The sequence below is a fragment of the Microtus pennsylvanicus genome, chromosome 13, assembly GCF_037038515.1.
Source record: "Microtus pennsylvanicus isolate mMicPen1 chromosome 13, mMicPen1.hap1, whole genome shotgun sequence".
In the NCBI taxonomy this organism is placed as follows: Eukaryota; Metazoa; Chordata; class Mammalia; order Rodentia; family Cricetidae; genus Microtus; species Microtus pennsylvanicus.
In genome coordinates, this window is record NC_134591.1 from 27,115,737 (window position 1) to 27,133,812 (window position 18,076).

Genomic DNA, 18,076 nt, shown 5'->3' on the forward strand with positions numbered 1-18,076 from the left:
TTGTTGAGAGGAGAAAGGGTTGAGGCTAGAAGGGCAGGTGGGTGCAGGCATGTGATCCACAAATGCTGAATGCATGTAAAAAATATCAGTGGGTTCCACTAATTTGCACAAGTAATATTTATATCATTGACGGAAATAATCATGAGACTTTCTTGGTGTTCCCGTACCCAGAGAAAAAGACGAACAGTAATTGTAGCTAGTATGGCCCGACAAGAGCAAGCTCGCCATGGGTAACTTGACATAGGCAAGGTAGACTGCTCAGCCATGGAAGGTCTGAGTCACCTTGTTAGGCTAGAAAGAAGCGCCAAGTGATCGAGAGGGAAACCTAACTTTGGTGGTGGGAGGAGCAGATAAATATCAGGTGCAGTTCAGACCAGCTGCAGTAGGGAAGGCTGTCTCGTCCTATCAGGTCGCTTGCTGAGTCTGGCTGCTGGCTGCCTTGAAGCCTGCGAGGTAATTAACAGCAAGGCCTAGGAGTAGCAGAGGGGTACAAAGGCTGGCCTGTGCGGGCTGCCTCTGGCTTCCTGACTCATATCCTCTTGGCTTCATCTTTGATTACAGTGTAGCTTCAGTGGGTAGGTTGGCTTATGTCATGCTGCTGTTTTTTTTTCTCAAGCACCAGACGCTTTACACTTTTGCCCTCGGATGTTTCCAGTGCCATAATTGCCCTTGGGGAGACCTCTCTTCAGGTGATTATGCTCAGTTGGGAGGGAAACGGGGGTTTTCATCTGAAGGCAAGACTCAACAAATGTGGGGTACAAGCTGACAAACGAACACAGTGAAGCCTGTGGAAATTGATTTCCAAAGGTGTCCCACATGTACCCCAGAAGGTTCCAGACAGTCTGTCAGTTCACACAATGGAAGTGATAATAACACCCTCGTGTACTGAAATCATTTTCAGCATTCTCTCAATCTCTCATGCCCGCTCCCTTATATGCCTTCTTCCTGCCCAGGCCCTGCATTTGTGAAAACTTTACACTGGAAGAACAATCCTTAAACCCTGATGCCTCTGTTTTCCAGTTTCTGCTCCATTTTCTGATCATACCTGCTGCCTCCCTGATATGAGTCAAGAAGAAAGGAGAAAGGAGGGATATGCACATAGGACTACCAACAAGTGTTCAACAGAACTTCATGGAAGTGTTTACACGGCCAGATTTCAAGGGTTTCCTCACTAAACAGTTTAAAGAGAAATTAAAACAGTTTATCTTTTAGTTATTTTCCCTCTGAAGAGTCTGTTTATTCCTGAGGCATCTCTTTGTTAATCTCCTGTGTCAAATGTTTTCTACGCTTGCTTCTTGAAGCACCTGGTACACAATTTTAGAGAGTGTTCATAAAGGCAGTTTCCTTTTGAACTTTGAAAACCAAAAGTTTTGTCCCCTCCCACATGGTTGAATGATATGAACTTAATGTAAGAGATGACTCCCTAAAGTGTCCGTAGGTAGGCTCGTCTTCTTTCCAGCGTTGTTGCGGAAAGATCCCTGATGTAGCTCGGTAGAGTCCTCTTTTTTTTTTTCTTTTGTTTTTCAAGACAGGGTTTTTCTGTAGTTTTGGAGCCTGTCCTGGAACTAGCTCTTGTAGACCAAGCTGGCCTCGAACTCACAGAGATCTGCTTGCTTCTACTCCCGAGTAAAGACGTGCGACACTACCTGGCTATACTTTTTTCTCTTTGGAAAAATACAGTGTTCTTTAGCCTAAGTCTTCTGAAATTTCAAATTCTGAACCTTGATAAAGATCTGTTGTTTAGTTCCTGACTTCTATGTCAAAATTTCCACAGATGTCTATCAGTCCTTAGAAATTTTTCATTTTTTTTTTGGCTGTATTTTAACTAAGATGGAAACATTAGGAAGGCCTGCGCTCACTTGTGCATTTGCCATGTTTGTTATTTCTTGTTTTCTTCTCCAGGTCTGCATTTCTTTAACCTAAGTAACTTCTCTTAGTACAGCCTTGCTGGTAATACATTCCCTCAGTTTCCATTAATCTGGAAAATTCCATTTTCTTTCATTTCTAAAATATATTTTCATTGGATATAGCTCTCTGAGCAGATCATTTCTTTTCATATTGATATGGGTTTTTTCTTCACCATTCACACATCTCCTAATGTCTGCTGTCCCCATTATGTCAACAAGAAACAAAGTATTTGTGCTATTATTATCTTAAATAATCATCCAACATTAATACCATTATTATTCAGAGGAGAGGATATTATTTCAGGGAGTTAATGTCTTTATTCTTTTTGAAAATTTCACACATACAATGTAATTTGATCATATTCATCCACCACTACCTCCCTCCAACTTTCCCAGGTAACCCTCGTCAACAACTTTGTAATCATTAGCTGTGCTGCACATGTGTGTAGGGCTATCCATCATAACACGGGCAGCCTACCAGTGGCCAAATCCCCCAAGGAGAGTGACTCTTCCTCCTCCAGCAACCATCAACTACCAATAGCTTCTCTGCCACAGAACCTTGGGGTTCCCTTTCTAATCGATGGTGAGATTTTTGACTGACTTGATCTTGTGTAGGCAGCCATGTTCATGTGTGAACAGCCGTGTCATGTTCCATGAGCCAAGCCAGCGTTTCAAGGCTCTGCTTCCCATCCCACAGCTCTTTTTTTTAAAAAAAAAATATTTATTTATTTATTATGTACACAATAGTCTATCTGTATGTATGTCTGCAGGCCAGAAGAGGGCACGAGACCTCATTACAGATGGTTGTGAGCCACCATGTGGTTGCTGGGAATTGAACTCAGAGCCTTTGGAAGAGCAGGCAATGCTCGTAACCACTGAGCCATCTCTCCAGCCCCATCATCCTACAGCTCTTACGTTCTTTCTGTCCCCTCTTGATGTCCCTCTCCTGATACTCCCTTAGTAGAGGATCAGGGAGGTTGGGATGGATGATTTGCCTGCATCTGAGCACTCACAGTTACTCACACCTGACTTATAAAGAAATGTATGCAGAAAAATGCCTTTCTGGCCAAAGTAGAGGGTGAAACAAGTCTATTGGTACAAAGATAAATATATAGAAGGCATTCTGACAGTGTGATCATTTAGCAAAGTAGCAACAGTACGTTTTCACCTATGGCCATAGGCTTTTGCCCAGGTTTATAGTATGAAGTGTGAAGTCTCTTCTCTGGAGAGACTTCTCATAAAGTGATTGGTTACACACACACACATACACACCCCATTACTATCATGCCACTATTGCCTTGGTGGGCATATGTTACCGTGCAAGTCAGTATTGTAGCATGCAGGGTCTAGCACTGGATGAGACCATTGATTTCTTTTCTCCTCCAAAAGTCTACATAATGTGTTGTATCTGAATTTCCTTAAATGAGATTCTGGCCTTCACAGCTCTTGCCCGACCTACTGGGTAAGTTTGAAAAATGTTAGTGTCTTTTCATTGTCTATGAAAAACATTTCTTACATACCCCAAAGACTAATTTTCTCAAGACCTTTACATGTGTGAACCTTCTTTTCAGAATTCTGCTGTTCTCATCTTTTTTACTTTTATTTTACTCTTGAGACAGAGTCTCATGGAGCCAATGCTGACATCAAGGTTGCACAGGCTGACATGACCCTGAACTCCGGATGCTCCCAAGTTCTGGGAAATAAGTGTGTGCCATCACTTTTAGCTCTGTCCTTGTCTTTATAGATGGCTTGCTCTTATATTCAGGTCCTGAATGAGAATAGTATCAGAAATAGTGTTTTCTCTGTGGTGCTGGGGTTGACTCCAGGGATTGTGTATTCTGGGAAAGTTTTTGCTTACGGAGCAGCATTCACAGCCAGAGGGACATGTCTGTCTGTCTGTCTGTCTGTCTGTCTCTTTCTCTCTCTCTGATGTTCTATATTGTCACAGTCTTAGAGAAACAATGACACATGTCCGTGAGTTGGCACCTCTGAAACCATGGGCTAAAATCACTTTCCCCATTATTGTCTTGGGTATTTTGTAACTGAGAAATAAGTTTTGATTAAAAAATTTTTAATGTTTATACTATTTTTTGTTTTACTCTAGTAATAAACCTTATGTCTTTCTAATTTTTAGTAATTCTGGACACAAATCAGCCATTTTCTGTTTTGGCTATGAGGCCTAGTCCACAGGAGGGATTTCATACTTGGTCCTGAATACTGGTCAAAATCCCATGACTGGGGAAATTATAGGCCCCGAGAGGGAGCCTCTCTTGGTCTTTTGCTAACTGGTCATGCATTCAAACTGCCCCCCCCCCGATTATTCATGTTTATATCCACAGCTTTGTGTTGTGCTCAGGCGTCTGCAGTGAGTTCACTTTTCACCAATATCCTTCCACAGAGACCCCCTTAAGCTCCGGTTTGTACTGACCTTTGTCCTCAGTTGCTCTGGCTTCTGGGTGGGCAGTAGGTACTTCTGACCCTTCTGATGACTGGACAACGTCTGCATTGACAGTTTTTGAGGTCCACCTTTCTCTGCCTACCTTATGCAGTTTGACAACATTGGAAAATTCCATGATCATCTGTATTTTAAAATGATTTATATATATATTTTCTTAAAAGTTAATCATGATCTATTTTTGCATGTATCAAATCCCTAGCATCTAGCTGAGTCTTTTAGTTGTCCTTAATAATTTAGTTCTGTTGCGCAAAAGATGAAAGCCTTCAAACCATGAACTGGAAATTTATATATCAACAATATAACGATAAAGTAGAACATTCTAAGTGTGTTGTGCGTTATGAAGCTTGAAGGAATCTTAAAACTCATGATAAGTTCAGTAAAATGGTGGACAGCTTGTGCCTCCAATGACGCATGTTTGCATATAGGGGAGACAGGTGACAGAGAAAATAGCAAATGGGTAGTTTTAATGCCATACAAGTAATGAATAATTTTCTTTTCTTTTGCTCTATTAGGAACATTGTTTTTAAAGTATATTTGAAATGAACACAAAGCGGAAGAAGAGAATTTGGAAGGAACCCACAAGAGAGGTAGCAGCGAAGATGGAAGGCCAGAGAACAAAGAGAGATGGGCACTCCGAGGGCTGCGGCGTGCAGAGTTTCCCGAGAGCCTGGTGCAGGAAGGGCGATGTGTGAAGAACAGTGCTGAGCTCCCTTAGGGACCAGACAGGAGGCCAGAGGCTTAAGTGGCTGCATGAGGGATTTAGATAACAGAAAAGGAAAAATTTTCAGACAGTGAGGTTTGATAGACACTGGGGTGTGTAACCGGGGAAGCTTGTGGAATTTCCTTCTCTCAAGCTCTTTTAAAAATAGACAGCATCTCATCTGCTGAAAAGGATGGACTCTGTTTGACCCCTCAAGTGTCTCCTGAACCCAGAGGGGGACCCTCAGCCTCCCCAAGGGAAAAGAGAGCCTGAGTGATCCGGGGCGGGGGGGGGGCTGGAATAGTGAAAATATTGTGACCATTTCTCATGTTTAATTTGATTCCATATGGCACATACATAAATTAGAACTGCCATAGTGCATCTTTTGGTCTAATGTTTTTGTTTTTAAGGTCTGGAGATAGAAGTTTAAGTAAAAGGCTTCTAGGGAGAGAAGGCTGACCCATTTTCTCCTCCTTCTTGAGCTTATTCGTATAGGAACATAAGCAAGGAGAAAAGGATGCCCTGGACCTCTTTGACTTCGATTTCACTTCCCATTCTAAATTAAAAAGTACTATCCTTTTTGCTGGCTTTGGTATTTCAAAAAGGCAAATTGAAGGATTAATTTAGGGCAACTATTTCTCACAGTATTTTTGGCAAGACCAGAATCCCAAGCTGGGCCAGGTTCTCTGTAGTTAATTTCCTCTCAGGAAGTTTACCTCCAAAAGTCCAAATATAAGGTCAAACTTTGGGTTGCCGGAAATGTGACTGTCCTTTACTGTCTGAGCACCCAGGCGGCCCTCAGTGAGATATTTTACTCTGTGGATATTGGTAAGGATTCAAGTGCTTTAAAATGATTTAGCTGCTTCCTCTTTTTTTTTTTGCTGTTGTTGCTTTTTAAATGAGCTATGATTTCTGTACTCAGTCATCTAAAACTCCGAAATTAAAATTTTCCACAAGTAAGAGGTGTCCTGTTTTCTCTGGATTCAGTTAGGAGTGTAGATATCTAATTACTGGTGATGTGGACCTGCCTTCCTTCCTAAGGACCACAGTGCACTGTGGGCCAGAAGGGATGTGAATGTCACGACTTGTTTATTGGAAGCAAACAGTTCTAGAGTGCCCTAAACAGGATCTCTCTCAGATTCTAAGTTCCCCGACAACATTTAAAGATGAAAGCACATTGTCACACAACGGTTCACAGCTGCCTAAGTGCTTATGTGTCCAATAAAAATCCTGTAGATGTTATGAACTCGTAGATGAGGAAATGGAGGTCAGGCAAGAGGTTGTGATTTGCTCGAGGTCTCGAGACTAGAAACTGTAAAATACCTGGGAAGAGTGTGCCCTTCCCACCTATCTATGTTTTATTCCTTTTTGATATGACTTTGCTTAAAACTTAGTCGCAGTTGGCTTCAGAAGTGCCATATGTTAGAGGGCCTCTTGGGATACTCTCGACTTCAGAGCCTGTGTCTTTCCCACTGGATGCTATGATGTTTGTAAGATCTGTAATGGTTTTCACCGTCAGTGAGATCTTTGCCTTACACGTCCACGTCTTACTAGACACAAAGGGACTGAAGTCACTATCACTAAACAGAAAGTTGTACCGACTGTGGCTCAGTCACATGAAGTAAAACACTGAAACTTCTCAACATCTTCTGGTATTTCACATGGTAAGCCATACACACATATTTCTCATAGAGTCCTCCCAGTGAGATGATGGGCCATTCTAATCCATGCTCGTCATTAACGGTTAAAGAAGGGCAAAACACATCTTAATATTGCATTAGTTTCTGACAGACTGTTGACTGCATCTTCTATAATTCCTGGCTCATGGTCGTGGGTGTCACTGGGGGGCACGGTGGCTTTATTTCCTTCCCCAACAGTTCGGAAGTTTGTTTAATACTGACTCAGAGGAAGCGTTCGAGCTGAGTCCTCACATGGCCTTGTTTACAGCTCCGGAGTGTACATAATAGATAAAGAACCGACTTCCACATACCCCTGCGCTTCCTGGGTGTGTGGGCGAGTGTGCTCGAGCCTGTGAAATGAGGTTGTGCAATCTCCTGCTCTGCGCATCAGGTTGCGGCCACCCCACATCTCTGAAATATTCCTCGGAGGGAGCTTAATGTTTCACCAACTGAACACGAAGAACATGTTTAGGAGAGGTGCTAGTAACTAATAATTAACATGAAAAATCCCATGGGTTTCTCGATGGTCAAAACGGAGGTGGAGACAAGACTGTAAAAATCAGTGGGAAACAGAGCTGTAAAGGATCCAGACAAACATGTTTCCTTCAGCAGGATCTCACTGCTTGGCCTGTAACCGTAGCTGACATTTATATTCAGCCAGCCTGGGGCAAGGATTTTTGTTAGACCGGCATCACTGTCCTTGTTGTAGCCTTTATGGGTAAATATAGCTATTGCACTTTTATAGACTGGAGGTCACAGAACCGAAACCAGTGTGTCCCGGGTTACACGGATAGTCTGATAGTCACTGATGGAGTAACGGGAAGAACCCAGGACTGTTTGACTTTTAAAGATAAACGAGGCCCTTCCTACCTATCTGTGTTTTATTCTGTTTTGGTCTGCCTTGGCTGAAAACGTAATCGCAGTTAGTTTCAAAAGGTATAGTGTAATGTGTTACAAGAACTCTCTGGGTTTAGGAGGGTTCAGGAGGAGGGTTGAAAGTCTTAGGGAAGAAATGCTACACAGACACCATTCTCAGGCCTGAAGAAATGAAATGAATGCCTGCTCATCTATGAAATACCTCCTGAGCACTGTGCTGGGATGATAGCATCGATCCTAAACAAATACCCAAAAGTAAACATCCAGAAACAAGTTCTCTTTTTAACAGCTCTCTGTATCAAAATCGGCTAAGACAGTGCTCCCTGAATTTAAGAACTGTTACAGCGCTTACTTGTCAAGGCAGTTCTAATCCTTCTGTGTCCTTGCCACAGATGCTGCTGCTGAACTATGATCTGCAGAGGACAGCTTTGTTTTTGCAAAGTGTAAGACGTGTGGGGCATAGATTGTGGTATATGGATTGCTGGCATCGAAAGAAACCTGAATAAATAAATGTTCAAGAGTGACCACAAGGCCCCAGACGTGGGTGTATTTATCCGTTTGCCTCATGACTGGGAGGTTTCAGTCTCGAGGCGTAGGGAGGGAGAGGGAGTGGAATAACAGTTTTGAATTTTAAAACGAATTTCCACTTGATATATTCTAAGATAATTACACTGTAGCCGTAATCTTTAAGAGAGGAAACTGAGAAAGATCGTGTTAGTGATCATTAACTATTAAAAAATTCAAAATAGAGGGGGATAGTGAGATGGGCCAGTGGGTAAAGTGTTTCCCAGACAATCTGTCAGTTTGAAGTTAATCCCCAGAATCCACACTATACCTGTTCTCTCAACTTCACATGTGTGATGTGGCACCTTCAGTATGTGTGCACCCACACAAATTCTCTTTGGCCTCTGCTTCAGTTTCTGCCTCCAGCTTCTGCCTTGGCTTCCATCAACAAGGAACTATGATGGGGCCATTAAACCAAATAAACCTTTTCTTTCCCAAGTTGCTCTTGGTCAGGGTCCTTTTCACAGCCACAGAAAGGCAACGAGGTCAAAGCCTTTCTCACTTTTTTTCTCCCCTGCGACTTCACTGGACTAGGGGAACGACCCCTAATTCTGCAATCAGATTGTGGTAAAATCCAAGATCTGCCACAGTTAGGTTTTGTGATGTTCACAAGCTTACTTCTTTGTGCCTCAGTTTGATGTTATGTATGGGAAGTGAATTCAAACATCTCAGCGAGCACATACTAAATCTCACATGTGCTTCTTTTTATCTTAGTTTATGTATCCTGCAGCAGCAGCACTGACCCAGCTGTCAGACGGTGGCAAGAACGGTTAGTTCTGTGTTTGGAATCAGTGATCCCACTGGGATTCTGAAAAACCCCAGCACCTCATGCGGAAGCGTGTTGTGTAAGGGTATTTTCTCCTTATGTGTTTCTGGTTGTTCTATTTTCGAGCTAAACTTTGCAAAGAATCTGGGAAAGAAGGTCACACTGCGCAATGATATTACAGGACCTCGCTTTAACCTTCACTTATGTTCATTGTAGCTGCTTGGCCTCTCTCAGCTCATGTTCCAGGTTTTTCTTTATGGTAACACTGACTTCCTGGAGCTATGTGGTTTAAATGATAAAACTGATAGCCAAATGCCCAGTCATGTTTAACATATGGTAAGTATTTAATAGGAATTTTAGAAATTAGGAGAAAACAAAATTTAGTAGCATGCTTAATTTTCACACTTGACTATAGGGGATAAAAGACTTATCTACTTAGTTGGGTTGGAGTCAGTTTGAGGCCCTGGTTTTACTTGCTGATTTTAGGGCACACCTGTAGGGTAAAATATCTAAGCCACTTCGGATTTGAAAATTTACCAAATCTCCACCAATCCCTGAGCACGAAAACCCACCAGTCCCTGGGCTTGGTTTAAAATCTCACTAATCCCCACCCTGGAAATCTCCATCCAGAGAACTTTCTCCCCCATGTCATCCTATATGAGCCTGTCTCCTGTTCAGTTTCCTGCTGCTTCCCACCCAAGTAGAGACAGCCTCCTCTTGTGTCTCTCCCAATAACTATCTTCTGTGCAGTTTGTTGTATTGTGTGACTTCGTGGTACTCTCTGACACCCAATTGGGGAACACCTTTCCCTTCAGAGCTGTAACACTTGCCTTGGTGAAACCTTCCTGCTCAGAGCTGCAATGCCTCCATTATGAAAGCCTCTCCCCTCTGAGCTTCAACACCTCCAGTACAGAAGCTTTCCCCTTAGAGCTTTGTGCTTCCATAGTAGGAGAAGGCTTTCCCTCGAAGCTCCACATTGACAGCTTAGGATGCTTAGTTCACACCTAAATAATAGACTTGAAACAATGGGAAAACACCATTCCTACAAGCTACAGAAGCCATAGTAGGTTGAGAGTTTATGTGTAGGTGTTATATTTTTTTTCAGGTGTTCTTTTTCATGAGTCACTCCTTTCACTGGAGAAAAACGTAAATGTGAACCTTAAAGTAAAGGACAGCTGAAAATCTCAACCTGAGTCTGGTGCCCTCCACTCTCCAGCAGCACCTTCTGTTACCCACTTAAAGTTCAGATCTGCCTATCAAGGAGATTTACAGAAGGTATGCCTCTAGGTTTGTCCATCCATCCATGTTAGCAGAAAGTGAGGTCACAAATGTTTGGGGAACCAACAAATGTCAGGGCTTGGGCAGGCAGGAGAGCAGAGAATCCAGTGATAGTGGCAAAATTCAAGACAGATGATATCCAGAACAAAATGCTGCACTGTGGCTTGTCAGAAATTGCTGAAATAGTAGATGCAAGGTGTTATGGTTTTTGTCTCTTTAAGAGGCAAGCCACGCCCACTCCCGACAGCCCCTCCCTCCTCTCACCACCTTGGATTGTCTGTCCCCTCTTGGCAAGCAAGCTCATGTGTGTCTCTCCGCTTCCCCCCTTCTCTCTCTCTCTCTCTTTCTCTCTGCCCGCCTACTCCCTTTCCCCTCCATAACCCTCTGCATAAATATTCAAGCTCACTCTACATGTTGTGTCTATCCATGTCTCTGTCTCCTGCCTGCGGCCACATGGCCTGCCAAAGATCTTGCAGGGACCCACAGCTGTCTCTGTCTGGGACTGGCTGCTCCCAGAGCCTGCTGCCTGCCTTCTGCCGCTGGGAACCCCCCAGCATTTTAAAAAAATCATAAAACAAGGGCCAGAGCTTCATCAGGGCTGCCTTCCCGGGTACTGGTGTGTTTACCCCTCTTTGCTCTTCTACTGTGTGCTCCTTTGAAGACATAGATCATACCTTCTGATACCATATGCCTGGGTCCTTAAGAGAAGAATGTGTTCAAATCTCCCCTGTAAGAGAGCCGTTAGGAATGACTGTGAGCACCACACCTGCCCCACTGCCTTAGACTCTGGTGAGGATTTTGTCTCTTTTGCTCACAAGGTCTCATCATACAGATGACTTAAAATTGGCCTCTAACCTCCACACTCATGCAATGGCCCGCGCTCCTCCTGTAAACAATACACAGATGGAAAAGGAAAAAGGTCAGAAACATATGGAGTTGATAGAGATTCCATCAGGTGGCTTTTCCGTAGGAAAAAGAAAAAGATTGTTTTACTGTTTACAAAATAATGAAGATGCTAGTTACCACCACAGGCCATGCCACAGAATGGATTTCAGGTGGTTTCAAAGTAAAAAGGTAGTTTTTGATGAGGCAGCAGCAGTATGCACATACAGCTCCTCTTAGGAGGGAGTAAACCTTGCTCTGTTTCCACTTTGGTTTTGCTCAGTAGTACAGGTTGGCCTTGAAGTCCCTGCAATTGTTTTGTCTCAGACTTGTGTCCTGGGGTTATGGGTCTGCCCCACTCTCTCCTGCTGAGCATCAGCTTCCTAAGCATAAGCAGAATGATGAAGGAATAATCACCACAAAATAGTCAGTATAAGAATTAAATAAAAGCCAGATAAATGGTAAGTATTTGGTATTAGATAAATAAGAGTTGCTAGTTTAGTATATTGTTGCTTGCTTTGAGATTGAAGCACTCCATCTTGCAGGAAGCTCCTTACACATGAGGGTAAACTACTCAGAATTACTTCAGGAAGTTCCTGAAACTGACCAGATTTACTAGGCCTCTCCCTGCCTGAGTAGGTGATAGTAACTGAGAGTTTCTCTCAGACAGAAAAACCAAGCTGAAATGAAGATTCTCAATCAATGCTGCAAAGAAGACTCTGAGACCAGACCAGCCACCTGGAAGACACAGAAACCAGCAGATCTGCATGGAAGAGGTTTAGACTCACTGAGGTATCTGGAAAGGACACTCTCCAACCTGTTTAGCTGCCTGCAGCCTGTGCAGTATGCTCCAGGTTCTCAATTTTGTAGGCTGTCACCTGAGCTGGGTTGGGTTTTGGTGAAGCAGCTGTCTTTGAGTCATTTCTGCTCCTGTAAGTAACCACTTGCCCACATTCTTGCAAGTAACCTCAATAAAACTGACTGATATTCCTGTAATTCAATGACCCAAACACTGTGAACTAGTAAGTGAATTAAGATTGTAACTAGATAGTTCAAGCATAAAAAGAATATAATTGCCAAACTATCATAGGAAAATTTCAAATCATTTAGTAAAGAAAATATTAATTAAATATGAAACAATGTACTGAAACAGAATCAGTGTTTCTAAGTACATTCAGTTTTGGTGATTATTATTTATAAACATATGGTGGGGGACCAGAGGCCAGTCCCACGAGGGGCGGCAGTAGACCACCCAAGGCCTCAGTGGGTCCTCTTGGCAGGTGGGAAACCATGGTGGGTGAGAGACAGACAGATATGTCATACAGAGAGAGTTTGGATAAAGAGTTTATCTATTGTGTTATGGAGGGGGAAGGGAAGGGAGTAGGAGGAAAGGGGAGAATGGGGATGAAGACAGAGAGAAGAAACAGAGAGAAAGGCAGTAGTTATCTCTTCAGAAGCAAGACTTGAAACAACCCCAAAACAGTTGATGCGAAGAAGGTGACCTAAAAAAATAACTGTAAGAAAATATTTGAGGCCCTTAAAGAGGAAATTAAAAGTTCCCTCAAAGAGTGGAGGAAAAGACAAACAAAAATTGGAAGAAATGAACAAGTCTCTTAAATAAAATCAAGAAAAAGCAACCAAAAAGATGAAAGAAACAATTCAAGACTTGAAAACCAAAGTAGAGAAAATAAAGAAAACACAAACCGAGGAAATTCTGGAAATGTAAATTATGGGTAAATAACCAGGAAGCCACAAATGCAAGCATAAACAGCAGAATATAAGAGATGCAAGAAAGAATCATAGGCATTGAAGATATGATAGAGGAAATAGGTTCATCGGCCAAAGAAAATGATAAATCTAACAAAAGCTTAACACAAATTATCCAGGAGATAAGGGACACCACGAAAAAACCAAAACTATAAAAGAATAGGGATAGAAGAAGTCCAACTCAATAGCACAGAAAATATATTCAACAAAATCATAGAAGAAAACTTCTCCAACCTAAAATATGATATGCTTATGAAGGTACAAGAAGCTTACAGAACACCAGACTAGACACAAAAAAAAGTCTCCTTGCCACGTAATAATCAAAACACTAAACATACAGAATAAAGATTATTAAGAGCAGCAAAGGAAAAAGGCCAAGTAACATATAAAGTCAGACCTATTAAATTACACCTGACTTCTCAATAAAATCAATGAAAGCCAGAAGGTTCTGGTCAAGCATTATGCAGACTTTAAGAGATCAGAGATGCCAACCCGGACTACTATACCAACAAAACTTTCAATAATAACAGACGGAAAAAACAAGGTATTCCATGAGACAACCAGATTTAAACAATACTTAGCAACAAAATTCAGCCCTATACAAAGTACTAAAAGGAAAACTTCAACCCAAGGAAATCAGCTATACCCACAAAACACAGACAATAGATATCTTGCAGCAGCAAACCCAAAAGAAAGAAAAAAAGATACACAATAACATCACCTACAACAAAAACTAAAATGGCAGGAACTAACAATCACTGATTATTAATATCCTTTAATATAAATGGACTCAACTTACCTATAAAAAGACACAGGCTAACAGATAGGATACAAAACCAGAATCCATCCTTCTGCTGCATACAAGAAACACACCTCAACCTCAAAGACAGACATCACCTCAAAGTAAAGGGTTGGGAAAAAATTTTCCAATCAAATGGACCTAAAAAACAAGCTAGTGTAGCTATCCTAATATCCAGAAAAGTAGACTTCAAACTAAGATCAATCAAAAGTGTCAAAGAAGGACATTTCAAATTAGTCACAGGAAAAATCCATCAAGAGGAAATCTCAATACTAAATATCTATGCACTAAATACAAGGGCACCCTCATATGTAGAAGAAACATTACTAAAGTTTAAATCACATATTAAGCCCCACCCACTAAAAGTGGGAGTCTTCAACACCACACTCTCATTACTGGTGCAAGACAGAAACTTAACAGTGAAATAAGGGAAATAACAGATATTTTTACTTAAATGGACTTCACCAACATCTGTAGAACATTTCATCCAAACATAAAAGAATATACCTTCTTCTTGTCACCCCATGGTACTATCTCAATAATTGACCACATTCTCAGCAACAAAGCAAATCTCAACAAATACAAAACAATTGTAATAATCATGTGTATCCCATTGGATCACCATGATTTAAAGTTAGAATTCAACACCAACACTAATTTCATAAAACCCACAAACACATGGAAATTGAATAATGTTCACCTGAATCATCACTGGGTCAAAGAAGAAATAAAGAAATTAAAAACTTTCTAAGATCCAATGAAAACATCCACACAACATACCCAAACTTATGGGACACAATGAAAGCAGTGTTAAGACGAAAGTTCACAGCACTAAATGCCTAAATAAAGAAGATAGAAACATCCCACACTAACAAGTTAACAGAACACCTAAAAGCTCTAGAAAAATAAATTAAATATACCAATAACCGCAAGGAAATAGAAACAATCATCAAAAGTCTCCCAACTTAAGAAAGCCCAGGACCAGAGAGCTTCAGTGTAGAATTCCATAAGATTTTCAAAGAAAAACTAATACCAATACTCTTCAAGTTGTTCCACAGAATATAAACAGAAGGAAAATTGCTAGACTCTTTTTACAAGGCTACAATTACCCTGCACCTAAACCACACAAAGACACTATTAAGAAAGAGAATTACAGACCAATTTCACGTCTGAACATTGACACAAAAATACTCAATAAAATACTGGCAAACCAAATCCAAGAACACAGTAGGAAAATCATCCACCATGACCAAGTAGGCTTCATCCCAGAGATGCAGGGATGGTTTAATAACCATAATCTTTCAGTGTAATCCATCATATAAACAAGCTGAAAGAAAAAGCCAACATAATCATCTCATTATAGATGCTGAAAAAGCCTTTGACAAAATTCAACACCCCTTCATGATAAAAGTCTTGGAGAGAGCAGGGATACAAGTATGTTTTTTTTTCTAGATCCATCCATTTGATTGCAAATTTCAAGATGTTATATTTTTCTGCTGTGTAGTGCTCCACTGTTTAAACCACATTTTCCTTTTCCAGTCTTCTATTGAGGGGCATCTAGGTTGTTTCCAGCATCTGGCTATGACAAACAATGATGCTATGAATATAGGTGAACACATGTACTTTTGATATGATCTTTTTGGTATATACCCCAAAGTGGTATTACTGGGTTTCAAGGTTTTGTCTTCTAATTTTCTGAGAAATCACCATACTTATTTCCAAAGCTGCGGTGCAATGGGGGAGCATTCCCTTTACCCCACATCCTCTCCAGCATAAGCTGTCATTAGTGTTTTTGATCTTGAGCATTCTGACAGGTATAAGATGGAATCTCAGAGTTGTTTTGATTTGCATTCTCTGGTGGCTAAGATGTTGAGTATTTCCTTAAATGACTTTCAGCCATTTTAAATTCATCTGTTGAGTTTTCTGTTTAGGTCTGTACCTTATTTTTTATTGAATTATTTGATCTTTTAATGTCAAGTTTTTTTTAAATTCTTTGTGTACTTTGGAGATCAGTCCTCTGTCCAGTGTGGGGTTGGTGAAGATCTTTTCCCATTCTGTAGGCTGTTGTTTTATCTTGTTCACCATGTCCTTTGTTTTACAGATGATTCTCAGTTTCAGGACGTCCATTTATCAATTGTTGCTCTCAGTGTCTGTGATACTGGGGTATATTTAGGAAGTGGTCTCATGTGTCAGTATGTTTAAGTGTACTTTCCACTTTCTCTTCTAAAATGTTCAGTGTGGTTGGTTTCATGTTGAGGTCTTTGATTCATTTGGACTTGAGTTTGGTACATGATGATAGAGGTGGATCTATTTGTATTCTTCTTCTATATGTTGATGTCCAGTTATGCCAGCATTATTATTGAATATGTTTTCTTTATTCCATTTCATATTTTTAGCTTCTTTGTCAAAACACAGGTGTTCGTAGGTGTGTGGATTGATATCCAGGTCTTTGATTCAATTCCACTGGTCCTCCTATCTGTTTTTATGCCAATACCAGGCTTTTTTCATTACTGTAGCTCTATAGTAGAGTATGAACACCCTCCTCCCTCTGAACATCAGCAGCAGTACTTTGGTGACACCTTTGTGTGCCTCTAATGTCCTCATTTACACTACAGGAAAACCTACCGATTGCTGTCTTGTTTATTGACTAAAATTTGCCACTTTTAAAAAATGAATGCTTCCATGTCTAGTGAGTGAACTGTCTTCTTAGGATATTTACCAAATTCCTATGGCTGGGTTTAAAACCTAAAAAAATAGTATCGTGGTGGAAGGTGGTTAATAATGAAGAAAGGGGTTTTTTTGTTTTGTTTTGTATTTTGCTTTTAAAAAGCTCTGTACATTTTTGTGGAACAGTGTCAAGCATCAAAAAAACATACATGCTATCCTAGGTCCTTTAATGCTATGTCAGAGTGATAAGCAGGGAATTCAGTTTTTTTTTTTTTTGAGAGAAAGGGCTCCTTGCTTAATATCAGGAACATTCAAGGCTTCCTTATGATTATTTGAAATAAAAAGAATCATAAAATTTCTTACAATTTTTCTTGTATTATCACTGAAACTACTTAAAATTCATTTAGATTGAGTTCATCAAAACATGTATCAGCATCTACATGTTTTTTGCGTGACTTCAAACTCATAAACGTCTAGTAGGTTTTGAAATTTAATGAAATCTGTTAAAAATATATGGATAAGTACATATATGTATATTAATATATCATATATAAATATATTTTTATATCCACACATATAAATAAATACATATATATTTTTTTGCTTGTAATCATTGTATGGGTTCTTTTTCTCTTTTCTTATTTGGTCAATTTAACTTCATATATGTTGATCTAATTTAAATACATTAATTTATTTTACCTAAATGGTACAGTGGATATTAAGTGCAAGTAAAATGAAATTTTATCCCATAGTATAAAATGATATTATAGCATTAAAAATCATATATTGGTATCCTGGATGGGCACCGCTATGATGAACAGGTATGTGGTAGAGAAATGGGAGAGAAGGAGAAGCAGAGTGGTTGGTGCTTTACTATGCAGAGAGGCGGTGAGGAACAGGCTGATATGGGAGGCCTACACTGCCACCTGGGGCCATGTGATATCGGGGCCTACACTGCCACCTAGGGCCATGTCTAGGTCCATGATCCTACCACAGATGAGACTGGCGGTGGTGTCCATGGCCACCAAAGACCATACCAGAGGACTGTGGTGTGAGCTACCACCTGAGGTCATGTTGATGTCTGGGGACCAAATACTGTTGGTGTGGTCATACTTGGGTGGCCTGTGCTGCCACCTGTGGTCATGGAGATGTTTGGGCCAGAGCTACAGTCATGGGTCTGATCTGGGTCTGTGACCCAACTATAGTCAGGGTCTGTGACGATGTCCATAGTTCGTGTTACCACTGAATGCCATGAGGATGCTTGAGGTCTGGAGTGGCACCTGTGGGCATGTTTGTGTTCTTGGGCCATGCTGCCATTGGGGCCGTACTGAGCTGAGTAGCCTGTGCTGCCACCCAGGGCCATTCAGCCGGAGTTGCAGCCGGGGTTGATGTTCAAGGATCATACCATGGAGGCCATAGTAAAACTGGTCCTGCCCATTGCCAGCCTCATCAGTGAGAGAGCTACCTCTCTCCCACAGGAGAACTGGCCCCAGCAGCATGAGCAATGGAGAGCTGGCTCTGAACTTTGCCTGATAGGGGCGGTCCTGGTGGAAGCCAAGACTGAACAACTCCGCTACCATCCAGGGCTTTGAGTTGTCCCACCTCAACATCTACCCATCTATGACCTACTGCAGCATGTACAGGGGCTGGTTCTGGGGTGCCAGGACTGCAGACTCTCCATGACTAAGAACAACAACAGGGTATCTGAGAGAACTTTTGATGAGAGTCAGGAT